The sequence below is a fragment of the Talpa occidentalis genome, unplaced genomic scaffold, assembly GCF_014898055.3.
Source record: "Talpa occidentalis isolate TD23 unplaced genomic scaffold, MPIMG_talOcc4v2.1 talOcc4.6, whole genome shotgun sequence".
NCBI classification, from domain to species: Eukaryota; Metazoa; Chordata; class Mammalia; order Eulipotyphla; family Talpidae; genus Talpa; species Talpa occidentalis.
The window spans coordinates 77,183,207-77,195,356 of NW_023604972.1; the positions used below are offsets into that span (position 1 = coordinate 77,183,207).

At 40.1% G+C, this 12,150-nt stretch overlaps 1 protein-coding gene and 1 pseudogene across 17 annotated transcripts in view; one reads left to right on the forward strand and one right to left on the reverse strand.

Moving 5' to 3' along the window:
• The window catches only part of PAM (peptidylglycine alpha-amidating monooxygenase), a 329,113-nt gene that overhangs the window by 302,347 nt on the left and 14,616 nt on the right, over window positions 1-12,150 (reverse strand). The window lies entirely within an intron of this gene.
• Window positions 9,572-9,843, forward strand: LOC119261217 (cytochrome c oxidase subunit 7A1, mitochondrial-like; annotated as a pseudogene).

The window sequence follows — 12,150 nt, forward strand, 5'->3', positions numbered from 1 at the left end:
TACTACAAGTTTTTGTATGCATCATTTGTTTTGGGCATATATGCCATCTGAATTCATGGATTTGTTTGATTGCTGGTAGAAGACAAGATTCTAATACTTTATTTCTTACTGAGGAAAGTCTGTTTTGGAAAATGGTCTATTTATAACTAAAGTCCTTTTGGGGCACCAGAAGTACCTAGGCCTAGAACCTCCAAGTTGGTGGGCAATCACTCATGACATGTTTTTGCATGAAGGCAACTGTGCCAGGTTTTGGTATCTGTGTTGTTGTCCCCCCATAGTGTGGGGGACTCAATTTGTACTTTGCTTTTGATTTTGCTCTCTGGAGTCTGTTCCAGGGACCCCAGGATTGCATTCTTGGGGGCTAAGAGAAAAAAAGAAGACTCTTTTGATTGAAACTTAACTGTTGGTATCTTGATTTTGCTCTTTCAGCTTCTGCCCAGGAACGCCAGGATTGCATGCTTGCAGGCTAACAGAAGTAAGGAGATGACTCCTTTAGATTGAAACTTAATTTGATTTTGCTCTTTCAGCTTCTGTACAGAATACCCCAGGGACTGACTTCTAGTGTGAGGCTTGAACATTGAAAACCCTAAAGCAAAAAAAAAAAGCCATGACCCTCTTTTGTAATGACTCTAACTGAACTTTCTTTGTTTTCTATTGTGATAGGAACTTTGTTGCTGCTTTGCAGTGGGAAAGCTATAAGGGACGCAACTGCAGAGCAGGTTTGCACGGCAAGACTCTGCTACTTGAGCAGAAGTTCTTGTGCCTTTTATTGAAAGCATACAGGCTAGTAAAAGTTGATCATGCAACAATGGCATAAGGAATAAGGTCCAGGGGGGAAAAGGGGGGCCGAAGGTTTATGAGGAACAGAGAAGGGGACGGTGTGACCATATGCCAAGAGACATTTGTGTCAGCTAAGGCAGAGTTATCCTGAGACTTCCATGGAGATAGTAATCAGGTCAACGGTGGCCTAGGCATCCACAGGCCTGCCTTGTAATACAGGCTATTCTCCATAGGTAGTCAAGGAATGCTCTGCTGTAATTTGCAGATAGCAAATAGGTCACAGTTGCCCATGAAAAGTCAGTTTTCAAAGTCTTAGTTATGTGGGATGATAACCGGAACTGTAACAGGGTGCTCCCCAGGAAAGGGGGCGGTTCCAGGTTTCCTGCCCCACCCAAAGGAGGGTAGAGCTGAGCAAGGAGAAGAAGCTGCAGAGGAGACTGCGAAAGGAAGGAAGCAGGATGGAGAGCCAGAAGGAGACGAGGAGGAGACATGGAGCAGAGACACGTGAAGAAAACTGCGCTTGCCTTTTGGTCGTGGACTAGGTGACACAGATGTGGGTGAGAGACCTGTGGGGAGATGACAATGGTGGCTTTGTCTTGATTTTGATTTTGCTCTTTTCCTTCCAGACTTGTCTGGTTGTTTCTGATCCTTTTTCTGTGGGTCCCCACTGGAAGATGCTTTCGACTTGTGGCAGGCTTTGGGGCCTTGTTCTGGGCCAATCCCGCTGGGGTGGACTTTTACCCACGAGGGGACGGGTAACTTTGGGTGCCTTTCCTGTATTGTTTCCTAATTGTATTAAAGTTCCTTCCCATTAAAGTCTCATATGTTTTGTGTTGACGCGGCGGATGGCGGAACCTATTTAGAGCAGGCAGGTTTGCGGGGTCTGGGCTTCCCCTCTCTACCCTGTAACAGAACCAAGTGATGACTTTGGCTGGCAACACGCCACAGATTTTGGTTGTTAGACTTCTTTTCCATGAAAAGAACTTGATGTCGATTTTTTCTGAGCCTATCAATAAAACTAAAGCTGTATATGATACTCTAGTAAAAATGAAAACTAGGGGAACTATGTCTATATGCTGCATATATTCCCCTTTGTATCAGATTGCCCTGGCCTCCAGAGGATATGAAATTGGTACACACGGCACCTGTAAAATTTTGAACTCAAAAATATAATGAAAACTTGTAAAAGTACTTCCAGGAACATGATCTGAGATCATTTTTGGTTAATGGGAACTAATTTGGAATTTAATGGGTTGTTTTGAAACATGCATGCAATTCAATGTTCTCTTTTAGTGATACTTCTGGCAAAGCTTTCCAGAAATCTACAATAAGTTGAAGGAAAATTTGGTAGTCTATTTGATTAATCAGAGAAAATATTATTGAACCTTAGTAGAATTCCTGAGACATGCCATAAAGTTTCTCCCTTTAATCATAGAAAAAAGTGATATTTGGTATTAACCTGGTAAATAGATCTGGAAGGAAAGTGCTGTCTCTTACAAGAAATATTTAACTTTGGGGTCTCCACGGTGGCATAGTGGGTTAAGCACAGCACTGTGAAGCTATCCGCAGCCTCTGCAGAGCAGGTTCGATTCCCGGCCGGCCAGGGAGATTTACACATGGCGTGGCAGACCTCTACTGTCTCCTCCACTGCTCCCCTCAACAGTGGATTTCAGTCATCTGCCTGTTCTGTTCCCCACTCTGTCTCTGGTGAATCCTCTCACCATCCCAAGCCTCTGGCCTGTACCCCAGCTCTTGTATAAAAATAAATAAACCTTAAAAAAAAAGAAATATTTAACTTTGGTATATACATGAATACTAACACTGGTGGTCTAAAATTTATATGAAACATTTATATGCCTGATATTTAAATTGCCAGCTTTGATTATTGTTGTCCTGAAATGTTACTGATTATTTCATTGGTTTGACATCTGTATAAATTGTTTCTGGAGAAATGAACTGGAGAAAGACCTCAACTCATGAACTCATGCTAACTGATGGAACCTGAGAATCTTAATTTCTACATAGGACTGAATGCACTATTGGAGATGAACATAATTTTTGATAAGTTTTGTTTGAAATAGTAATGGGACTTTTTGTTTGCATTGCTTTGTTTTGACTCAAGAAAAATTTTCTTATTTTGGCTGACCAGGAACTGCAGCAATGTTACATTTTTGTAAGCAAAACTAACTTGTGGGCCTTCCTGGTGAAGCAAGTGGTTAAGTCTCAGCGCTGTGAAGCTACCGGCAGCCACTGCAGCATGAGTTTGATCCCCGGCCAGAGCGCTAACCCAACATGGCGCAGCAGTCCTCTTCTGTCTCATCCACTTTTCCTCTACTAAGCAGTGTGTTTCAGTAGATCTGCCTGTTCTGCTCCCCACTCTGTCTCTGGTGAATCCTTCACCTCCCTGAATCTCTGGCGTACACCCCAGCTCTTGTGTGCATAAATAAATAAATCTTTTTAAAAAAATAAAACTCACTCATGTTTGTATTTTCTCTCTTCGATGCCATTAAAGAATGAAAAAAATGGTAATAATTTTATTACTCATGGCAATTGGTCTATTTTTGTATAATTTCAAAGGGGAAGTTTGTCTCCTTAAACTAGAACATTGGAAACATGTTTTATTACATGGCTCTGATTGAAATTCATTCAGGAGTTGAATTTTAACTGAGCCAAGAAGAAAAGAACCTGCCACTTTGCTTGCAGATTTCCAGAAACTTCCAAAAAAGGTGGGGGTATTGTCTCTTTGACAGGAATGGAAAGCATCAAAGAGAAAGCACTGGGAACCTTAAGAAGAAGAAACCCCAGGTGAATCTGGTAAGAATGTGGCCTTGATCCTGAAGCCTGCACAGACCAATGTTGAGAGCTCACTCTAATCTCATGGAGTATTCCCACAAAGCCAACTAAATTGTTAATTGGTTATTCCTCCCTGTGAGTTTATGCAAAAGTAGGTAAAATATATTGTAAATAGATTTAGTTTGCAAAGTATTTTCCTCTACTACTGAAGAGAATTGGGGTCAAGTTGGAGAAAAATTGATTTTAAACAAGGAACCAGTTTTAAGATTTTTTTTTTTTTTTTTGCTGGGATTTTCTAATATTCTCTTTGCTATTTTGTTTGACTTAAGGGGTTAAAGATAGCATTATCAAGCTATCACCAGCCATTGCAACACCATCCCCCGCCAGCCACAGGAGCAGCCCACAGATGTATCCTGTCTTAGCCTGCTGCTCCCCTCAGCAGTGTGTTTCAGTCAATCTGCTTGTTCTGCTCCCCACTCTGTCTCTGGTGAATCCTCTCACCCCTGCACCTCTGGCTTCCACCCCAGTTCTTGTATGCATAAATGAATAAATCTTAAAAAAAAAAAAAGCTTCCAGATTGCTTTTCCTTTTGGTTAGAACTGATCAACTATTTTACAGAAATGGAGGACTTTGCCACCCTGGACTTCCACAGACAATGCCTGGTAACTGCTGTTTCTCTCAGACACATGGGATCCCTCAATAAGTCTCTTAAGGCTGCATCAGCAGATCCTCACTACCACAATAATGGGGGTGGGGGGATGAAAGAGGGAAATTGTAACAGTGTATCCTAAAAAGGGGAAGTTTCATATCCCTTGCCCATGTTAGGATAGAAGCTGATAAAACCAACATAGCAGAGCACAATCAAAGGACTTTGAATGGTTGTTTACAATACAAAAACGCAAGTTACCTTCAGAGAGGACATTTAAAACATAGCGGAATTGAAGCCTGATACAAAAAGTTGAAAAATATATACAGGAATTTAGAGCCCAGAAGGAAAGGGGACCTCAGTAAGAATCAGTGAAATCCCAGCTATTTTACACAACTAATTTTGAGACAAATCATAGTTAGCGCAAAAGATGATATTTGTCCCAAAATTAGTTGAAAACTTTAATGTGATTCCATTAAAAATCTCAAGGTACAGTACAGCTGAATAGAACAATGCTAATGTAATTGTACTTTGGTTCTTTCTTAGATATGGACACAAATCAGAAGCCATCAGTTTTCTCAGAATACACATAGCTGTATAGTATTTTAGATATACTAAATCAATATTTGCATACATTATGTATATTTTGCCAAAACTTCCTATATAATTCTGAAATACTACACTGGTTAAGAATCAACAATCAAGAATAACAAGTGAGGAGAAATCTAATTGAAAGAAACAGGATAATTCGAAAGCACAACATACTAGTCAATACAATCTATTTTCAAACTATAAAAATGAGATCTACATTGTACATTAAGAATAGACAAATAGAAAGAAAGATAAGAAACAGATTGCTCTGTAAATTATTTTAAGAAAAAGTGGGGAGGGAATCAAATTTCAGTTATACATCACACTATACACACACAATCAAATGGACAAAAATCTAAAGAAACTTTCTTTTGGCAAGAACCACCACCTTCTAATAAATCACCAAAATGACACTACAAAGGGAAAGAGGAGAGGCACATACCACGTGTTCTCAAGGTGTTTTAAAAACAGATTTGTGGGCCTCCCTGGCGGCGCAAAGGGTTAAGATGCAGTACTATGAAACTATCCACAGCCACTGCAGCACGAGTTCGATTCCCAGCCAAAGAGGTGACCCACATGACACAGCAGACCTCTCTTGACTGCCCGCTATTCCCCTCAGCAGTGTACTTCAGTAGATCTGCCTGTTCTGCTTCCACACTCTGTCTCTGGTGAATCCTCTCAACCCCCACACCTCTGGCCTTGTTCTTGTATATATAAACAAATAAATCTTTAAAAAAAAAAAAAAGAAACAAAACAGAGTTGTTCCTTTGGCCACATTCATGTGAGTCACCAAAAGTTGATACTATAGACATCAAAGGGATGGCACTGTTCAAAAAGGAATGCCCCACAAATGTTAACATGTCAAAACTAGAAGAGTCTATAATGTTATCAGGCATGCAACTGGTTGTAAATAAAGGGCAAAATCCCTGCCAAGAGAATTAGTGTTCATACTGAGCATGATAAGCACTTTAAGAGTTGAGATATGGGGCCTCCCTGGTGGCACAGGGGTTAAAGACACAGTGCTATCAAGCTATCTTCAGCCATTGCAGCAAGAGTTCGATCCTTGGCCAGCCAGCGAGTGCACCCATGTGGCATAGCAGACCTCTCCTGTCTCACCCCCCTCTCCCCTCAGCAGTGTATTTTAGTGGATTTGCCTGTTCTGCTCCCCACTGTCTAGTGACTCTTCTCACCCTCTGCACCTCGGATCTACACCACAGTTCTTGTATGCGTAAATAAATAAATCTTTTAAAAAAAAAGAGATTGTTGAGATAGCTTCCTGAAACCTGTGAAAAAGAAGGAAGCCAAGGAAAAAGGCACTTGGGTTCAACTGAAGCAGCGGCCTGCTCCACCCAGAGACTCACTTTTTGTGGGAACCAATGGGAAGGAGCCTGAGCTGAAACCCACTGCAGATGAATTCATGGCATGGCAGGAGAGAAAAAAGATAAAAGACCTCTGAACTATAAAAATGTTTCTCTTAATTGAGTATAACTGTAGCATCCCCTCCTCCAAAAAATATTTTAAGCAAACTTTTGTGTCCTAAATACATACACAAATAAAATTTTAAAATATAGGAGGGGGAACACAATCACAACAGTAAAAAAAGGTCAAAATAAGAAATTTAAGTCATTTTTACCAGATCACCTGAAAAGTAGAAAAAAGGATAACAGCATGAGCCCACAAATTGGATTAAAATACAAATGGTGAGTAAGCAGGTAAGAGGTTACTGAGGATCAAACAATAGTTCTATATTGAAAGGCTTATCCCAAGAACATTTTTTTCAGGTTAAATTCCGCTCAGCTAAATTATCTAGAATTAGATAAAAGTGGCATTTTAAGTAAGTGGGGAAGAAATAATTATTCAATTAATGATGCTGAGCTAATTTTATAAAATCTATGTAAAAACATACATTTATATAATAGACATACTTGTATCAGGACATACATAAATAATTCTATAATTAAATAATTATGGTATAAAATTATAAAATAGCTAGAAAAAATATAAGGTGAATACTATTTGAACTTTGAGACTATGTTATAAAAATGAAAACAATGATAAAATATATTGAATTCATCTTTAATAATTGAAATACATAAAAGCAAAAGATGGTAATATTAAAGAAAGGTCACCATATACAAAGCCAGAAGGCAAACAGAAAAAAAAAGTGACTTGCAAAATATCTGACAAGGAGTTGATAATCATAAAATACAAATATGTATTATGTAAATATATAAAGAACAAATAATAGATGTGACTGTATAAGTCACGAAATAATAAAAATTTAAATAACCAATAAGCACATGAAAAAAATATACCACCTCAATAGTAATCAAATGAATAGCAGGAGCTAAAGCTACAGATTACTCACTTCATGTGCTATATCCAGTCTCTTATTTCACCTACCACAACTGTTTGAAATAAAAAGGAAAAAATTACCCTATTTTCCAGATAAGAAAACCAAGTCACATAGCAAGGTCAGGCGGTCTCACTTGGAGGCTGCTCTCTCAACACCACACTTCACTGCATTCAAAAATACCAGGGCCAGGGGCTACCTGTTCCTCTAGCAGATGTCAGGGAGGGAAGGCTTAACCAAGTAGGCTCTCAAGGGTATTGCCCTGCCTGCCTTTTATGCTCAAAGACAAAGAGTGAATTGTTAATACATTTTTTTTTTTTTTATAGAGGCATGTTTTTATTTATTTATTTGTTTGTTCGTTTGTTTTGTTTGTACATGCACTGGGTACAGTCAGAAGCGCGGGAGGGTGAGAGAATTCACCAGAGCCAGAGCGGGGAGCAGAGCAGGCAGAAGGACTGAAGTACACTGCTGAGGGGAGCAGCGGGCGGCAGGAGAGGTCTGCACGCCATGTGGGACCCTCCTCCGGTGGCCGGGGAGCAGCCGGGAATCGAACCGGCGCCGCAGAGGCAGCGGGCAGCCTCGCAACCCAGCGCTCAACCGCTGCGCCACCGGGGAGGCCCCTGTTAATACATTTTTTAATTGTTGGAAGAAAATTAAAACTAGAATACTATTTTGTGACATCTGAAAGTTATATATAGTTGAAATTTCAAAAATGTCCATAAATAATATTTCACTTATTTACTTATTGGTTGTTTTACTATGGTTGCTTCCAAGCTGTAACTATGGGGTCTGTATGTGGTCAGCAAATTCTAAAATATTTACCCCATTTGGTCCTTTAGGAAAATGTGTGCAGAGGCCAGATCTGGTATGTGATAAACTGAACTATCAATGTAAACTGCAGTCAGATATAATACAAAGCAAAAAAATAACATCTTCATAGTAGTTGAGGATTTTTATATAAAAAATATTACAGCAGCATGAACCAGCAAGTCAAAAACCCTAAACTGAGAGCGAGGCCAAGGGTGAGGCCTACACTTAAATATTGACTCCACGGGGGAAAAACAGCCTTTCCAGTTTGTCAAGTTATACCCCATAAAAACTGATATTCCTGAAATCTATTCTGAAATGTCAAATATCACATTGAAATTATAACTATTAAGTTATCTAACATTTATTTAAGAAGACTTTTTAGACTAAACAACATGAAATCAAAGGTATTCAAAGGCTTTATATACATTAATATCATTAATTCAACAGGTAGGTACAGATTAAACAAAATTCATCTTAAGTATGGATGAACCCAAAATTGACAGATTATTCTCTGCAAAATAACATACCTGTCACATAAATTAACGTAATTACTTGAATTTTGCTGGTTTTACAGTTTTGTTGGTATTTAATTGGGAACTTGTTTTATTTTATAACTGTATAAGTGATATAACTAAGTCATTTATTTCATGTTTGTGTATACTTATGTAATATTATGACAAAAGACAATTAAGTCAAACTGGAAGTAAGGATGCTTTCCTGTAAATGTTACAAGTTTGAGAATGCGGGCTGTATCTCATGAATTGCATAAGCATCCTAATACACATAATTTTGAGGGAAAAAAAGCAAAGTGTAATCTCCTTCTACTCTATAACTTATAAAATTGGTACGAGGGCCAATGGCAGAGAGCACTCATCAGAATGAGAAGAGCCAAATAGACCACTTCCACATGCCTTCCACATTACAAACAAAACACTTCACCTTTTTGAGCCTCAATTTTCTCTTCTGTAAAATAAAGACAATGGTTTGCTTTGTAGGGTTACAGAAAGCATCGGAAGTACGGCAGATTAGATAGATAGCATACAATAATAATACCGATTATTTACTATGTAGCTTACTAAGCATGTGTCAGGCATTTTATATGCATTTTATATGCATACATCATTTAGTATGTATCACCTCAAGGCGTAACTACAATATGTGAGACAGATACCAGTATCTCCTTGTTTTTTTGTTTTTTTTTTTTAATAGAGGCATTTATTTATTTATTTGTTTGTTTGTTTGTTTTTGTTTATACATGCACTGGGTACAGTCAGAAGCGCGGGAGGGTGAGAGAATTCACCAGAGCCAGAGCGGGGAGCAGAGCAGGCAGAAGGACCGAAGTACACTGCTGAGGGGAGCAGCGGGCGGCAGGAGAGGTCTGCGCGCCATGTGGGACCCTCCTCCGGTGGCCGGGGAGCAGCCGGGGATTGAACCAGCGCTGCAGAGGCTGCGGGCAGCTTCGCAACCCAGCGCTCAACCGCTGCGCCACCGGGGAGGCCCTCTCCTTGTTTTTAAGATGAAAAAAATGAGGTACTAAAAATTCCATCATTTGCCCAAGGTCATGTAAGAGAGGGCAGGTGACTCCAGCAGAAGAGGACACAGAATGAGGGTCCAGCGGGTTTCCCAGGCACTGTTTCGTGCCTTCAGCTCGACAGCCTACACCCACATGGCATCCACATGGCACCCACTTGGAGAACAGAGTGGCGGAGAAACAGAAACTCTCCCAGGTGGACAATGACCTTGAAGTGCACTTGAAGGGTGGGGGAGCCGACAAAGTCCAGTACCGACTGACTATGGTGCTGGTTGGGGGTGGGGTACCACTTACTGCCTGTACTACCTTGGCTGGGCCTCTGTCCCCCACAAGAAATGAGCCCAAGAAACCTGCAGGACCTGAGGGACTTGGACTTGAACAAGCATCAATAAATGTGCAGGCCTCTTAGGGAGCCCAGCCTACCTCTGAAAATAAAAAAAAAAAAAAAAGAAAAGAAAAAGAAAGAAAGAAAGAAAAAAAGAGAAAGAAAGAAAGAAGAGTCAACAGTCAACATTTAACCCCAAAACCTAAATGTTAGGAAGCTGGTTTTCTTCTGCTGTAAACAAGACCCTCTTAATAAATGGGAAGATTGTTATGTTACTGATGGCCATAGTTTATGGGAATGAGACCACAAACATTTCTTATTTCAAGCCCAGCCACAGACCTTGTGGACCACCAATTTTTGAAGGCAACTCCTATACTCACTCAGGTCACAAACTTTTCAGAATGCTATTTTCCAATTGGCAAGATCTGGAGCACAGTGCAACTTTATTTTGAAAGGCTTCAAAATTCTAGTGGACAACAGTGTAAATATCAATTTCCTCTTCTCCCTGGGATACCAAAGAGTCCCTCCCCCAGTATTTCCTCTCTTTGTTCCTGTCGCCGAAAACTTTAGGCTAAGTCATTTGGCTGAGCACATAGTGTCTATGGGAAAAAGCCAGAACACTTTCACCACTAAGTTTGCTGTACAGATGAAAAATTGCTGGTTAACATTAAAAAGTTGATGAGCATAAACCCCCAGAGGGGTTATGATTTTATTTTTATTTTTTTAAAGATTTATTTATTTATGCATATAAGAACTGGGGTACACAGGCCAGAGGTGCTGGGGGTGAAAGGATTCACCAGAGGCAGAGTGGACAGCAGAACAGGCAGACTGAGTGAAAGACACTGCTGAAGGGAGCAGTGGGCAAGGCAGGAGAGGTCTGCTGCGCCATGTGGGTAGCTCCCTGGTCAGGGATCAAACTCATGCTGCAGAGGCTGCTGATAGCTTCATAATGCTGCTTTAAGTGCTGCTTAACCCTTTGCGCCACCAGGGAGGCCCAGGGGTTATGATTTTTTTAAATAAGGCTTTCTTCCCCCTCTTCTGTTTCCCCTGCTTACTATATAGCACTAATGACAAATATCTTCAATTTCATTACCTGGCAAATAGGCTTGTTTTCAATTTTAAAAGGTAACCTAAATAATTATAATAACAAAATTTTAATTTTTAGAAATGGAAAAAAGGTTATTTGGTGACATGGTTCCCACCATTCCTCAATATACATTTGCATTGAGGAAATCCAATATACATTGCATTGAAAAAGATTTTAAATTGCCATGGGGCCTAAATTTTTGGAAAGAAACAAAGATGGCAACTAGGAACTTATAACTCCCAAAAATGCTTAACCAGAATCCTGTGGTTTTGTTTCCCTGAACAGTTGCAACTTTCAAATGATTCCACTGCATACAATACTTTACTATCAGATTTAAAATATTAGATTTAAAACAAATATAAACCAGTAAGAGTATTATTGCCTTGAAAAAAACAGAGACACTGGGCCTCCCCGGTGGCACAGCGGTTGAGCGCTGGGTTGCAAAGCTACCCGCAGCCTCTGCAGCACCGGTTCGATTCCTGGCTGCTCCCCGGCCACCAGGCGAGAGTCCCACATGGCGCGCAGACCTCTCCTGCCGCCTGCTGCTCCCCTCAGCAGCGTACTTCGGTCCTTCGGCCTGCTCTGCTTCCCGCTCTGGCTCTGGTGAATTTTCTCACCCTCCCGCGCTTCTGACTGTACCCAGTGCTTGTATAAATAAATAAATAAATCTTAAAAAAAAAAAGAAAAAAACAGAGACACTATTAGAGCCATTTTTCAGAGACTATGCAGAACGCTTGGAGAAATGATTTAACTACTATTAAACTATAGTAGTTTATAGATATGAATCAGAGTAGACAATGTTAATACTGATGGTGTTGCCATCACAGTCATAGTAGCAGTCCTGGTAGACGGCATGTTTGCTACGTGACCGACTCCACTCCAGCGCATTACATGAGCATCTCAAGTATTTCAGAGGCCTCCAAGCCAAAGTGTAGATTCAAATCCTGGCCCTGCCACTTAATAGCACTTAATTGGGCAAATTACTTTAACCTTCATGTGCTAATTTTCCTTATTTGTAAATGGAAATAACAGTAACAGAACCTACCTCCCTGGGTTGTTGTGAAAATTAAATGTGTTAACAGTAATGTAACATGCTTACAACTGTGTCTGAAACATCCTAATTACCAGAAGAAATAATGTTAGTGACTATCTGATTACTTGATTTCAGAGATGAGGAAACTGAGGCACCGACAGGATAAATCACTTGTCTAAAGTGACACAGCTGGTAAATGTC